This window comes from Phyllostomus discolor, chromosome 6 (assembly GCF_004126475.2).
Source record: "Phyllostomus discolor isolate MPI-MPIP mPhyDis1 chromosome 6, mPhyDis1.pri.v3, whole genome shotgun sequence".
NCBI classification, from domain to species: domain Eukaryota; kingdom Metazoa; phylum Chordata; class Mammalia; order Chiroptera; family Phyllostomidae; genus Phyllostomus; species Phyllostomus discolor.
The window spans coordinates 131845461-131862391 of NC_040908.2; the positions used below are offsets into that span (position 1 = coordinate 131845461).

The following is a 16931-nucleotide window of genomic DNA, read 5'->3' on the forward strand; positions in this document are numbered from 1 at the left end:
AAACAAAGCCTGCTCTTTCCCAAACCCAAGGAAATATAAGGAAGTTTAACAAAGACCTCAGGGCAACCGCTGCCCTCTTGTCTGTCTGCTCTCTTCCTCTCCAAGAGTACGATCGCTTTTCTCTTTAATAAACCTTGCCACTGTGGCTTAAAACTCCTATGTGAGTGTCTTTTCCCAACACCACAAAAGAACCTATTTCTTCCAGTAACAGAGTCACTACTAATACATATAACATAATGGAATCTCAAAAGCATTGTAAGTGAAAAATAGCCAAACTTAATAAAATATATTTTTTAAAAAAGAAAAAATAAAAATAAAAAATAAAATATATTTAAAAAAAAAAAGAAAAAATAGCCAAACTTAAAGGTTTCATACCATATGGCTCTATAATTCTCAAAAAGACAAAAGTACAGGGTTAGAGAATAGAGCAGCCACAGGTGAGGGTTTGGGGTACTACACAGGAACAACACAGAGTAATTCTGGGGGGTCATGGAACTACTCTGGATCTGGATTGTGGTAGTGATTACACAATTGTATGCCTTTGTCAAAACTCATTGCACTTTGCAAAAAAAGAAACAGGAAAATGCATAGAATTTTACACCAGAAAAAGAATTTTATTGCACACAACTTTAAAAAGAAATTTTAAAATAGAAAAAAATCAGCAGAGATATTTAATACTTATAAATATCAAACATATTAGCATGGCATAATTATGCCACTTCTTGATCAAAACCCCAAGTCATACTGCCCCCATTACCATCCCAAGGATACTTAATCAATAAGCTTTCTTCCCACAGCCAAAAATGACATACAAAAACTTCCAATAATGAAAACTGGTAAGAACTTTTCTTCTTCTGCCACAATAGTAAGTGACCAAGAGAAGGTTTCAGAATCAGATAAAATTAGTTGTATAACTTTGTACAAGCTTAACATCCAAGACCCTGATTTCCTTAAATGTGAAATGAAGAAAACAACACAACTCTCATTACCGTTATTTTACCTATTACTACTGTAGCTGCCAATCAAATTCTTATAAAGAATAAAGGAGACAGGATATTCTAAACAACACAGTGCTGGATATATTGCTGACTTTTTCGAGTAGACTACTGAATGCAAATTTTGCATATTTCATTAGTTCATTCATCATTTTCTATTTTACTTTTAAAATGACAGAAGATGAGAATTCTTAAATAGCCACTTGACATTTATTGAGCACCTATAATGTACTAGATGGCTGACATTAAAAAATAGATATCCATGTCCTGAATTAAAAAAAAAAAAAAAAAAACCCTAAATCACAACACAGGTGATAGAGGAAGAATATCAGAAATAGGATTTCTATTCATTTTGAGCTTCCCTAATTTCTCCAGGGTACACCTGAACCCTCCCCCATCCTACTTAACACCAAAAATACCTTACACTTGCCCTGACCTGACCAGTGTGGCTCTCACTTGGTTGGTAATAGTCCCTCAAAGCAACAGGTTGCCAGTTCAACTCCCAGTCAGGGCAAATGCCTGGGTTGCAGGTTTGTCCTCAGTCAGGACACATTCAAGAGGCAACCAACTGACGTTTCTCTGACATCGATGTTTCTCTCCCTCTCTATCTCCCTCCCTTCCTCTCTCTCTAGAAATAAATATAAATAAAATTAAATAAATATATAGAATACCTTAGACTTCTACATGGTCCTCAGCGAGTCATGTACTTTGGAAACAATTGCTGGTAATAACATTAAGAGCTAAATCAAAGCTTTATGTCATTCCTATAGTAACAAAGATGAAAACAGAAACATTTCACTGTTAGCTTCAGAGTAAATTTTAATTTCTGGACGTACAGACCAACCATCCTACTCTCTAGCCTCTGAGAAAACTCCTTCAATTATTTTTATCAGAATATTTTTGCAGTATCCAAGAAGCTTAAATTTTTTAAAGTTTTCTCTTTTGTACATAACAGCCTCCTTGCTCTGTAACACTTTACCACAAATCCAGTGGCTTATAACAACACACATCAATCATCTCAAGCTTCTGTAGGTCAGGAATATGACAGTTTAGCTGGGTCCTCTGCAAGACTACGATCAAGATGTCAAGCATGACTAAAGACTCATTTGGAGGCTCAACTGCAGAAGGATCCACTTCCAAGTTTACTGACATTGTAACAATTCATTTCCTTACTGCTGTAGGATTCAAAGCAAGTCTGCCAGCAAAATGGCATCTTCTGTAAAGTAATTGGGGAAGTAACATCCCATTACCTTTAACATATTCTTTTGGTTAGAAGAAAGTCACAAACTGTGCTCACACTCAGGGGGAAGGGATTATCAAAGGCATGAACACCAGACGGGAGGCAGGAATCATGGGAACTACCTTATACTCTGTTTGCCATATTGTCCAACACATTCTATCTATGTATTACACTAAAAGTTTAAGATTCTGCCTAGCCCTTGTGTTAACTACACATACTATTATGCTAACACACTCATATACACAAAACACATACATCTCTTTTCTCTCCTTGACACATATACTGCATTATTTGTCACAGCAAAAGTCTAGAACCAATCTAAATATTCATTAAAAAATGAATTTCATAAAAATATGCAGTATCATGTAACCAGTAAAAATGAGATGGACAGATACATACTGATAAGGAAAACATTCCAAGATACTCTGTTAAGCTTAAAAGCAAGGTACAGATAGCATTATGTACTCCAATATTTTTTAAAATATATCTGTAAACACCCACCCATGCTTGTATATGTTTTAAAAATGTCTACAAATACCACATAAAACGTATGACTCTGGGGGAAGGCCAGACTGAAAGAGACTTTTCATTGTATCCCTGACACTATTTGAATATTACATACTATTTTCATGATGATAATGTGGAGGGAAAGTCTACAATAAAGAATTTGAAGATGGCTTTGTTACAAAAATGTTTTCCCCTTGTTTAATTTTATTACTTACATGTAGTGCTTAAAAATGGTCAATATATTTTAAGGGTTGGATAATATCTTTTTCCTCTACCCTTCTAATTTCTCAGTTGGGACCCCTGTAACAAAAAACAGATAATCAAGAGAAAAGCATACAAATGTATTTAACATAAGTTTTAAGTGACCTTCATAAAGAAATGAAGCCCTGGCCCTGGCCAGGTAGCTCAGTTGGTTCAAGCATTGTCCCAATAGGCCAAGGTTGCAGGTTTGATCCCCGGTCAGGACACATACAAAAATCAACCAATGAATGCATAAGTAAGTGGAACAACAAATCAATGTTTCTTTCTCCTCTCTAAAATCAATTTTTTAAAAATCTTAATTAAAAAAGAAATGAAGCCCTGAAGAAACAATTAGACCTGAGTGTTCTTATGCTAGTTCCATGAAGAGTGGAAAGTCATGGAAAGATACAACAAGTATAAGCTAAGTGTAGTAAACAGAGGGAAATTTATTAGCAAGGCCTGTAGTCCAGAGTCCTCCATGTCCCTTCATCTTTGGAGCTAAGGATGTTCCTGTCCTCTGGATATGCAGAGGACACCTCTCATGTCAGAGTTTTGCAACCTGTTTTGGTGATAGGGCAGAAAGTCCTTCCTACACATGCCATTTCTCAAATTCCTTAAGGTATTCAATACGCCAAATTGGGTAGCATTTCCTAAACCCCATCACTATGCATTGTTAGAATATGTTTCCGTCACACATCTATTAAAATGTAAGATCCTTGAAGGCAATAACAAGGTATGATTTGTATTTGTGTTCCCATAGCTCGGTACAACTTATATGTAAGTTTTTACAAAGTGTTTTAATTAATTAAGATGAAACAAGCAAAAACATTTAACACAATCCATTAGTGGAGAGAAAATATAAATGAAGATTTATAGGCAGTCTTTAACTTAGTTGCTGTCTTAAATCTCACCCTAGATAATGAGCAGAAATTCTAATAATTCAATTTCTAAATGTGGGGTTAAAAGAGGGAAAATATAACAAATATCCCTGAAAACATTTTTAAAGAAATTATCAAACTAACCCCAAGTTTCCCCCAAATACGGTCTTTTGCCATGTATAATGCTTACTTTTTTTGCCCAAATTTTTGAGGGAAAAGTAAGGGTGCCCCTTATACATGGGTGTAATAATTACATATTATGGGCATAATAATACTGTGTATAATATGCACCAAAACCATGGGTGCGCATTATACACAGCATAATACTGTATTTCTCAAAGCTGCCTATCTAACTCTCACAGAATTCCTTTCAACTGTCAAGGCTTATCCTTTTCTGATTTTCCTTGGTTAAAATAAGGCAAGCAAATAAAGCTAAGAAGTATATTCAGGATACTTTTATACTAGAGTATATCTGACTAAATTTTATGTTTTAGTTCTGTGATGTCAATTTAAATTGATTTATTCTTTCAAAATCTATTTACTGAGTATTTAGCACATTTCCAGGCATTTTGCTAACTGCAGGGGATACTTAACAAATTTAATAAAATTGCGTGGAATTTCCTCAAAAAGTAGGGTACTCTGTTTATTAAAGGGCCCCCTTATCCAATCCACCAAAACGTAAGACTTCAAAGTCACCTCATATTCAGCCCTTGATCTTCCAGAGGTGACCTGGAGATAAAAATCTCTGAGTTAATTTCCTTTATTACTTTTATAGAATTTCTATTCAAATGTTGCTGACTTCCTTTATTTTTTTCCTTTTCGAATTTTACTAACTTCTTGTTGAAGGCATTAACACTTCAAGAAATGTTTCATTTTCCCCCCAAACTTAAACAGCTCAATAAATGTATGAAAATCTTTCCATATCTTAAGCATGTTCTAAGTACTTTATCTGATTAGCACTGTAAAGAACTAAATACTGTTTATAGTGTTAATTTCTTAAAACACACTAAAAGGCGTATGATTTTTTTTATATTCTAAAAAAACAACATTCTGGTTTCGGTGCATTACGTCCCTATTTTTTCTTTTCTCCTATGACTAAAGAGTATTGCCTTCAAAACCAGAAACATCTTAGTAAAAATAAATCGCCCTGACATAAAATTGAACATAGGTAAATCTCCAATATCTGATGAAGTGCCCAAATTTAAGGAGATTACATTCAACCCCTAAGAACCGTCACCCTTTAAACAAAGTCAGACTCTTAAACAGTGTTTTTTTTTCCTCTGTAAGGCTTTTTAAATAAATTTTATACATTTTTTATATAACCTTTACTCTACTGTTCCATTTTGGACCATTCATTATGCCCATCACCAACCATTTCCTTCAGATTTTTGCTTGTTTATCTGCCAAATCAACTCAATAGGTTACAAAAGGCCCTAAGTATGATTTAAGTTCTAAACTACAGTGCTACTCAATAGAACTTTGTGTGGCAATGGAAACATCCTATGTCTACACTGTGCAAAAAGCACTTAAAATACACCACAACTAAGGAAATCAATTTTTAATTTTCCATTTTAATTAACTTAAATAGTCGCATGTGGCTGGTAACTTCCATGTATGTCAACACAGAGGCAGAATATCAGACTTCCCCCCAAAAAGTTATTTTTCCACTAAATGCTTCATTTTAAGGAATCTAAAATTTGCCTTGAGATAAAATATTTGCTCACAAAGATAGACTCTCAGTATTATAGGTACTGGTTCTTCTAATAAAACTTTTCTTATATTCAAAGATCACTAGAGGCTTATTTTGAAAACTAAAGGTCTGAGATACTGATACACAGACAGAAAAAAGTACAAGTAGAACAGAATAAAAGGCCCAGAAATAGGTCTCTAAACTATAAGAAAATTTGATATGTGATTCAGTGGTTTCTCAAATCATTTGAGGAAAGAACACTAATATATGGTACTATAACAACTGAAGAAACATTTGGGACAGCATAAATTTAAATCTGTACCTCACACCTTACTAGGGTAAACTCCAAATGAATCAGTTATCTAAATGTAAAATTTGAAATCATTCAAAATCCAAGGGAGAAGAGGATGGGTGCTATCCTTTAGAACCTAGCAGAAGAAAAAGCTTTTATTGGACTACGTAAAACTTAACACTTTTCATTGCAAAAAGCAGAAATAAAACAAAAACAAACATTTTGTACTACATAAAGGGTCCTTTAAAGGAGGGACAGGTGCTAAACACAATACAATACACAAATGATGTATTATAGAACTGTATGCCTTAAAACTATATAATTTTATTAAACAATGTCACACCAATTAATTCAATAAATAAAATAATTTAAATAAATAAGTAAGTGATGAGGGGGGACACCCCTCCAAAAAAACACAGAATGCAGAAAATGAGCAATTCTCAGAAAAATAAAGGCAAATGGCCTTAAACATATCAAAGTATGCTCAACTTATAACAGAAATGCAAATTAACACCTCCAGTTTTTTTCAACGCCTCTAATTTTGCCCATGTATTCTGCTGGTAAGACTATAGAGCGGGGGTGTAAAATTCATTTTCACCAGGGGCCACATCAGCCTCATGGTTGTCTTCAAAGAGCCAAAATAATTATAGGACTGTATAAATGTAACTATTCCTTAACTGTTAAGGAGTTGAAATTACATTCGGCCCTTTGAAGGCAACTGTGAGGTTGATGGCCCCCCCCCATGAAAATTAGTTTGACACCCCTGCTGTAGAGAAACATTCTCCACATTCTCATGCTCTGCTAATAAAAAAATACAGTATGAACCCTGGCTGGTGTGGCTCAGTAGACTGAGTGCCAGCCTGTAAACCAAACCATTGCCGGTTCAGTTCCCACTTGGGGTGTATGTCTGGGTTGCAGGTCAGGTCCCCTACAGTAGGGGGCACATGACAAGCAACCACACATTGACATTTCCCTCTTTCTCCCTCCCTTCCCCTCTCTGAAAATAAATAAAATCTTTTTTAAAAATACGATATGATATAACCCCCTATGGTAAGGAATTTTGCAACATCTCACAAAATTATACAAACATTTACCAGTCTTACTAAGAATTGACACTAAAGATATAACTAGACAAATACTAAACAAAATATTCAAAATATATTCACTGTGGCATTACTGTAATGACAACAGACTAAAACCAATATGAATCACATCCAAAGAGACTAAATGAAAAAACTATGAGCCCTGGCTGGTGGGGCTTGGTGGACTGAGTGCTGGCCTATGAACCAAAGGGTCTCAGGTTCAATTCCCAGTCAGGACACATGCCTGGGTTGTGGGCCAGGTCCCCAGTAGGGGGCATGCGAGAAGCAATCACGTATTGATGTTCCCTTTTTTTCTCCCTCCATTCCCCTCTCTAAAAATAAATGAATCTTTTCAAAATAAAAATAATAATAAACTATGATACATCCACAGAACGAAATACTATGCATCTATAAAAAAAGAATAAGATCTTCATGTATTAATATGGATTTAGATCCAAGATATATTGTCAGTAAAAAAAAAAAAAAAAAAAAAACAAAAACCGCTACAGAACAAGCAGTGTACAGTTTGCTACATTTTGTGAATAAATCAAATAAACATGCATACATATATAAATACAAATATACATATATTTATTGCATATATTTGTTTTGGGGGGAAAAAACTCTAGAAGGGTAAATAAAACTGTTAGAAATGGTTACCTACAGTGGCAGGGTGGGAATGGTGTGAAAGTAATACAGATGTAAGCAAGACCACTGAGTATTCTTTGTAGCCAGCTTTGACATTTAAACCACATAATAATTTATATATTCTAAATAAATAAATAAAAGGCCTAATACTATTATGTCCTAAATTGTACCACTTAACCATTCTTTAGTGTGGTTTAATAAAGGAAACAGTAGATGTACACCAGGTATGTAACTGAAGATTTAGCAGCAATGAAAATGGGTTGCCATGTCAACTCAAGTTCATTCATCTCTTATTAAATACTACCATCTAGAACAGTAAGCAATGACCAATGAGTATGAGAATGGGTTCCTCAAGAATAAGGTCAAGCCACCTTCCTTTGAGAAAGTTACCACACAGGTGGTGGGTGAGAAATATTCCTCAACGCTGGATGAACTACAGCTACATATTAAGTGAGATATTTCAAGCAGGATGAAGTCACAGGAGCTGGATACTAGCATCTAATTCAGGAAGCCTTGGATAGTAAGTTGGATTTTCATATATACAGGGTTGGCAAAAGTAGGTTTATGGTTGTAATGCAAACAAATACAATAATTAGTAAATAATAATACAAAAATAAAATCTGGCGCACGCTGCAAACCAAAGTGTTGCAGGTTTGATTCCCAGTCAGGGTACATGCCTGGGTTGCAGGCCATAACCCCCAGCAACCGCAAATTGATGTTTCTCTCTCTCTCTCTTTTTCCCTCCCTTCCCTCTCTAAAATAAATAAAATCTTTTTTTAAAAAAAAGGAAATACAGCAAAATCTCCTTTTAAAAAAATTAAAAATAAAATCTGTTTTTGCATACTCATAACTGTCAACCTACATTTGCCCACCCTTGTATTATCTAAGCTAATTAACATATCAATCCTACAACACACAAGTGGTGATTCCTATTTAAAAACTGGGAAACTGACTTAAAGGGAGTATATTATTTGCCTAACATCACACAGCTAATAAATAAGCTAAGACTCAGATACATGTCACTATAGGCAAATTCACTGTGTTCCCACCCCACTATATTGTCCCTCAAATTTAATACACAACCCATGAATATGCTATACCCAGGAAATAACAAGTGTTAGTGGTTAGCATTTAGAATCACTAAGATATAAATAGATAGATTATAGACAGATTCAAGGTTGGTTAGATAGATAGGTTCTAAAAATTTAATTAGTTAACTATTTGAGCAGAAGATCCTTTCCTTCCTCACCTTTTATCTCTCCCAAATTCCACATTACTAAATAATTCAAAGTAGAACATAAAGCTATAAAAAAACAAAAATAAAATATAAGTGGATATTTATCTGACTAAAATAAAAAAAATTATGAAGCGAAAGACTTAGTATGAAAAACAGGAAAGTGCAGCCAGCCACTTTAAGCAAGCCAACATCTTCACCAAAGGCTATGAAAACCTCCATCAGGGATCAGATGAAGAACCTGCAGACCAGCTTTCAAGATGCATTAGATTAGACTACATGAAAATTCAAACTACAGAAGAAAAATAAAAAATCGCAAAACAATGTTTATAATACAAAAGATTAAAATCTTAAATATATAAGGAATGATTATAAACCCATATTTAAAAATCTGAATACAACGGTAAAAAAATTATCAAAGTTCATCAACTACTTACAAAAAGAATACTGACCAAAAAAAGGAGGAAAAGAAAAAATATTCAACCTCACTAGTAATATTAGAAACCCAATTAAATCTGAGATATTTAACCTATCAAACTGGCAAAGGTATGTCGATTTGTTTAATGATAACCATTGATAGCTCAAGTACATACAAGGAAAATAGCTACTCAAGTTTGTGGGACTATAAATTATAAAACTTGGAAGGTATCATGCACAAAACCCTTACCTTTAAAATTTTATCCTAAGAAGTATGTTTATCAAAGCATTTATGGTAGATGAGAGAAGAGGAAGTGAAAAGAAAGGGGGGAAAGGAGGGAAGGAATGTTAATTTTAAATCTAATTATCTGACATATCAGTGATTTTCAACAGGTATGCTGCAAGAGACACACCGGTGTGCCACAAAAATTTTTAAACATGCACCACCTGACTATTTAGTCAAGGACACTGACCTCTTTTCCCATAAAGTGTGAAATAAAAAAACTGACAACAGCCAACACAACAATAGCTGTCCGATGTGAATGACTCAAAATTATACCTATTTTATTGGTCAAATTGGCAAAAAATACATTTTTGGTGTGCTGCAGAATTTTAGTTAATTAGTTTATGTGTACTATGAGATGATAAAGATTGAAAACCAGTTACATTATTCGAATTACATTTAATTTCTCAAAATAAAAATTTTAAGCAAGAAGCATATACACAGAAGAATCCCAATTCTAGGTTTCTGTGTGTGTGTATTTGTGACTTGAAGCAATTCACTGGGTCATGAATTATGGTGCCACTTTCTTCTTTGATCTATCCTTTTTTATATTACTCAAAAAATCTACTTTTATAAGTAATTTTTCTAAGTATTCATAGTAAAACAATTTCAAAATCAATAAGCTTTCAAGGCTACTGCTAAATACCATTCACTACGGAAGGAAAGATGATCAAAGATGTCATACTACTTTTCTTCTGAAATATGATATTTTCCCCTTTCTCAATGTTTTAAGTTCAACTAACTTTAATAGCTGCACATATGTGTATATAAATAATGCACATATACTGTCACACCAGTTAACTATATATACTACACATAAACAAAAAATGGAAGTCAAAAAGCGACAGAATACTAAAACAAATGTAAATAGAGGTTCTATCATTTTTTTCACATGGCACAATGTACAAGATTTTCACACACTCCCAGAACTTCATGCAAACCACTAGGAAAATCACTGGAATAAACCTGTAGTCCAGTCTCAATACCTTTTATCAAAATCAAGTAAGGGGAGGTTTAACCTGAACTTCAGTTCCAAAAATCAGAGGAGATTTTAAAGTACTTTCAATATTATGGTTTTATAATCCCACTAGTCTCTACTAACTAAATATTATCTTTTAAAAGGGAAACTTCAGCAATCTGAACTGTTCAATAAAAAGGAAACAATAGTGCCCCACAGTTACTCATTTTATAGGAACTTCCTTAAGCAAACTAAATTAACAAATAAAGAGGCAAAAGGATGAAACCTATTGTATTGATTGCTTTCTAGATATGAGAAAAATCAAATTCAAACCTGTACTGTATAAAGCAAACTGCCTTGAATGAAATAATTGCCTTTTTTTAAAAAAAAAGTGTTATTTTTATTTATTTTTAGAAAGAGGGGAAGGGAGGGAGAAAGAGAGGGAGAGAAACATCAATCTGCTGCCTCTTGCCTCCCCCAACCAGAGACCTGGCCCACAACCCAGGTACATGCCCTGATGGGGAATCGCTGGCTCCATGCTCAATCCACGGTGCCACACCAGCCAGGGCAAAACAATTACCTTTAAAATAAATCAGCTCTATTTGTATGACTATCCATGAATTTTTTAAAAAATTCTAAAAATGTTCTCTTGCACAATCTTGCACCTGAGATTTTTCTTCAGGCATCTGAGCTCTAAAATTTATTTTTAAGATGACATTTAATGTAGTCTACAAATAGAAAGCTCAGAATAATTTTCTACTCATCTGCTACTAGTAATGACAGTCCCAAATTAATAAAAAATAAAATGGTTTTATGTTTTAGAAGTAGATAACAGTATCCTATAGATGATTTTTAAAATCCCACACCATCCCTCTCATCTATTCTCCATTCCCTTTTTTCTACTATTCCACCTGGCATTCAAATTACATAGAATACCAGGTATCAGTCAATGGATACCAACATGAAAAAGAACTTCCTACTGTTTAGTGTTGACTAAAAAAAAAAAGAATGGAAGAAAAACCTTTGTGATTTACAGCAGAAGAGTGGAAGAGTCACACTGGCAAGGCTGTAAATACTACACTTTGAATCTGTTCCCTCCAAATTGAACAGCTAGATGTAAATGTAAATTTATCTGATATATGTGTTTCAAGATCACTGGCCAGAATGCTATTTTCTAAGCATAAATAAGAACAAAGTGCTAACAAGTTATATTTATTTTACTATTTTACATAGCACTGTTATATATTTTATTGCATTTCATTCTTAAACTCCTATTACGTTCTACCTCCATTTTTCATGTGAGGAAATGAAGGTTCATGAAGGTTAAGTAACTTTTATGTCACGAAGCTAAAAGTTGGCTTTAAAGCCGGGTCTATGTGAACCCAAATAAGGTAATCCAAGCAAAAAGCATGATTACAATTAAAATGAACTTAGTGTTATTCATAGTTTCTAATTGAGCAGTACTTCAATCAGTGACTCACTATGACAGAATCTCACCCCCAAATACTAAATGTTAATTTCAGTTTGTGACCCAAAATACTAACAGCTCACTCAACTCAAAAGAAAAATACCATACAATTAGATATCTTACATTTTAAACAAAAAAATAATAAATAAAATGTTGGTGGTAAAAAAAGATGCTTTTATTGGCATAGATGCTTTTTGGCATATTATAATCTTCAGAAATCCACTACTGTGACATAAGATCACATATCTGACATAAAAACTTTCCTCTTCTCAAGTTCAGTGGTCCCCTCTTTATCTGCAGTTTCACCTTCCATGGTTTCAATCACCAGCAATTAACACCCAGTCCAAAATATTAAATGGAAAATTACAGAAATTCATACATTTTAAATTGCACACCATTCTGAATAGCATGATGAAATCTCTCACTATCCTGTTCTGTCCTACCTGGAATATGAATCCCTCTGCCCAGCATAGCCATACTGCCTGCCCATTAGTCAGTCAGTAACCTTCTCAATTATCAAATCAATTGTTCACAGTGCTTGTGTTCGAGTAACTCTTATTTTCCTTAATCATGGCCCCAAAGTACAGTAGTGATGCTGGCAATTCAGATATTTGGTTCATGTATGTATGCCAAAGAGAAGCCGTAAAGCACTTCTTTAAGTGAAAAGGTGAACATTCTCAATAAGAAGAAAAAAATATATATGCTGAGGTTGCTGAAACCTACAGTAAGAACAAAATCTTCTATCTGTGAAATTGTAACGGAAAAAGAGAAAGTCATGCTAGTTTTGCTCTCTCACCTCACTGTAAATTATAACTACAGTGCATTTTAAGTGCTTAGTTAAGATGGAAAAGGCATTCTGACAAGTGTAGTTCAGTTGGTTCAGTGTCTTTCCACAAAGCAAAAGGTCACTGGTTGGATTCCTGGTCAAGGCACATGCCTGTGTTGCAGGCTTGTCCCTGGTTTGGGTGTGTGCAAGAGCAACCCATCAATCTTTCTCATTCTCACTGCCTACAACTAACATTTGCCAACCTCTTAATCCTCTCCCAGAGAGCATCTCTTTGACTTCTGATTGTTTACCGTCCATCTCTGAGTTCTACATTGCTACCTGCTGAGCAAGGTAGGTTTCAGTTCCAAGGATGCCAAAGTAAACCACAGCAAGCAACATTAGCTTGAACCCTCATAAACATTCTATCCAAGAGAAAAAAAAATTTGTAGTTCCTCCTCCATTAGTGAACATTCACAACTACCTTTTCTTCCAGTGCTGTGGGTCATAATCAATAAAGACGCAAAACAATAAAAACAACAGATAAAGATAAAAACAGTTGAAACCAGTGACCAAAAACTTCCTATTAACTTCAACTGTAAATTAAACTTGGAACAGTAGATGTTCCATTTGCTTCTCCCTCACAGGGTCCAGCCTGCTCAGATAAATTTCCCATTCAAAGAAGTAGAGAAATGTATATCCTAAGAATTGAGAGCTCCAAAAATAGAACTCATAAGCCAGAACCAGAACCAGAACACAGAGCAAAAGCAGACTCAAAGAAAAAAAAGGATACTCAATTCCTTCTCCTAACCTCATTTAACCCTCCTTTGTGAAGGCACTGAGGGCATATAAAGGCATATAAAGAAGAGGGGAAAGTACTCATTAGGAGGAACTTCCTACTTTACAAATCAGGGTAGAAACATGCAGGGAGGAAAATGATGGCTCCTCCTGAACAAACATAACCTCCACAAATACACAACAGATTCTTCAGAATGTTTTAAAAATTCTTAAACAGGAACACCTCACAAACATAGTCTCTTCCTGTTTCACTTCCTATACCAGAGAGGCAGGAATTGGATGAAGAGATAACTAGACTAGTTTGACCTGCAAAGACCGGGCTTCAAAGAAGAAATTCAAGGTTGCAAGCTCCCAAAGTAGTTGTGATTAAAAATCAGTGTTCTATGTCATCTTTGCATGAGTTATGACCAATTCAATCATAAAAGATAGACCTCTTTGTAAAACAGCACCATAGATAAAAAGGTATTTAACCATTTTATCTTCCTTTTTAAAACTCTTTCCCTCACCTAGCTTCTTCTCACCCTTATCCCCAGGGAAGACCTCTGTTGTTCTCTACACCCTGCAGTCCACTTATTCCTTAGGTCTGACCTCTAAACTCCCATCCTCCACTGGCCAACTAAGTACAAATTAGATTATGTAATTAAAGTCCTTCACACTAATTGGTAAATGTGGTTTAATCCACCAGGATTCAACTCCACGAATATCATTAAGCTCTACTATGTATAAGGCACTGTGTTTAATCTACCAAAGTACCTATTTTTCTTACAAGAAAAATTAGTTAACTCAGTCTTTTAATGGACAATGTAAGCAAGAGGCACATGAGTGACTGTTTCACATCACACTCTCCCCATCCCATTTCTTTCCTTTCCCTACTCTAAGAGCCAAAGAATATAATACAAAGAATCAATATTTGCTTCCAGTAAGTCAATGCCTGGGAAGACCATGTGGGATGGTACAGCAAGCATTAAACATTTAAAACTATAGCTGCATTGTGGGGTGTCTCTTGGATTTAACTTTACATATTAATTGCAACTATTATAAAGGGCTTCTCAATAAATTGACTCCATTTCCTTACAAGATACCTTTAAATTACCTTTGCCCAAAACCCTGAGTTATTAAACCATAAATACTGAGGGTTTTTTTTTTTACTTATTTCCAGTCAAAATATTAATAAGTACCAGTTCAATTTGTCCTACTGTATTTAAAGGATATTGAACTCGGCTATTAGATTTATCTACTGTTTTCAATTAGACTTCACATTTTTCCCAAGTCCTCCAAGGTTTGAAATTCCAAACTAATTGGCATACTTGCTTTAAATCTCTCTCTTTTTTAATGATAAAATTTACTAATTCTCACCTATAATAGAGGTCCTAAACTGAAGAGCAGGATACAATTACTTACAGGTTTGGGTATGGCTGGGCCACATGAAGCTATTTTCAGTTGCTGTAATTCATTCTTAGTATTTTAAAAAATCAAGAGACTGCAAGCAAAAATCTAAACTTCTTGTGTTCTCTTGAAAAAGCTTAAGACTGGGCCCATGTTCATGAAGGGCACTAATCAGGTGGACCTGAGAACTGGACGTCCCTCTTGGATGAGGCATAAACAAACCCTCCAGTCCCTTTCACTCATTCTTATTTTCATCTGCCTAGCATCTGAAGGCATGTGAGCTTGCTATTCACAAACTATTTCTTTGAAAGGGTGCATAATGTTTTCCAGATCACTTCCACACTTCACCAAGTCAACTAGAGATAAAAAGCCACATAGCAGACCATAGCAGTTTGCAACTTCATAGTTAATAATTTAAAAATCTCACAAGGCTTAGAGGGGTGAGAAAGAAAAAAATTCAGACTAGTAGAAGGGTGACATAGAGAAAGCAAAAAAGCCCATCTGAAAGCTTTTTTGGAAGTGAAGGAAAAAAAAGTGAAAGAACTCAAAAACACTTTTGAGATACTGAAGGCTTTTCTGATCAAACACTACATTACGTCCTTCTTACCCTGCTCCATGCAGAACCTCCCTTCCCACTTTCTCTTTATGTGTAACAATAGCAGTTAGGTCATAAACTGAGAAATGTTAGAAACATTTATGAAACACTTAGACCTTCAAAAAGACTTCTCCTCACACTTTAACAGTCTCAATCCACCATCAAATCCTTTCCCAAGCACTTTCCACTGCTTTCTGCTTTGTTTTCAAATGACAACCCCAGTCTTCATTTTCAATGCTTAGACTTCAGTCCTGGATGGTCTCTCCAATACAGAAATATTTTTTGGCCCTATGGTTTCATTCCTTACATATCTTCTATTACAATTTCTACAGTCTATTTCATTCAAAATGTATCCCTAACCTCCTCTCTAGAAAATGTTGATCATAGTTGTGCAGTAGGGGAAGGGGGGGAGGTACCCGATTGTCCTAAAAAATCAATATACCATGCTGCTTCACTGATTGTAAATTTAAATAAAAAGCATGAAGACTCTCAAAGATACAAAACTTAAATATTTTTTGTATGGTAAGTACACAAAGCGACAAACAGATGAGGCTCTATCTTTAGCATATCCGAATTACTGTCTTTTCATCACGTACTCAAAATACTGAGAAAGTATGAAATCTGTGAGAACCAAGGATGGTGACACTGTCCCCACATTAACAAATTACTAAGTGATGTCTCACCTCCCCGCACCCCATCCCAGAAGATAAAGGGTGTTAGGAAACTTGCATCTAAAGAAGGAAAAAAGTTTTCCTTCGCAAGTTTTGGGGAAACAAAGCTTTACCACACGTGATGCTATCACGGCATAAAACCACGCAGCACATTATTAGGATCTTCACTGCTCTTCGTCTTTAGGTGGAAGGCAATTTACCACCTAATCCCCTATTGTGATGCGCCCTCATCCGGACGTCGCTGCTTTTAGCCCAGGGACAACAGAAAAGGGGCGGGGCACGGGGTTACTCGCCTAGGGAAGGATGGATGAAGGTATCGACTTCACCCCTGCGGAAAGGCCTCGGGGGCTCCCAACCCAAAAACAGCACCGCCGAACCCAAGCCCCATCCCTGCCTCTGCGAACTGGGTGCCAGCGACGGGAGTCCAGAGCCCCACCCACAGCCCCCTAGTAGGTTCCGAGACGCCCAGACCACCGCCTGAGCAGCCCAGCTCTCCAGCCTGACTCGCCCTCCTCCCCCTTCCTCCTTCGCCCCCGCCAAGCCCAGCCTCCGGCGCCGCCCCCACCGAGTTCCCCAGCTGTGTCCAGTCACCCCCGAACCTGTAGTGCCCCTTAAGCGTCCACGGAGAGCCTAGGCAAAAGGCGGAGCCGGAGACACCTCTGCTTTCTCCTCAACTGGACCCCTCCAAAGGTGTCTAACTAGACGGCCACTCCGGCAGCCAGGGCTACCAGAGCCGCCCCAGCAGGTTGCAGGCCGGCTCCTAATCCTGTTCTCGCGAGAGCCCAC

General features: G+C 35.9%; 1 protein-coding gene across 5 annotated transcripts in view; it reads right to left on the bottom strand.

Annotated features, from left to right (window-relative positions):
• Window positions 1-16931, bottom strand: part of BTBD10 (BTB domain containing 10) — a 79740-nt gene extending 62809 nt beyond the window's left edge. For 2 of the 5 annotated variants that reach the window (XM_028514351.2, XM_028514347.2), the window contains exon 1: window positions 16745-16931. The gene's annotated coding sequence lies outside the window, so the exon portion shown is untranslated. Of the gene's footprint in view, window positions 1-1666; window positions 1760-2957; window positions 3043-16744 lie in introns of all 5 variants that reach the window. The other 3 variants (XM_028514349.2, XM_028514350.2, XM_028514348.2) reach the window with 3 other exon arrangements.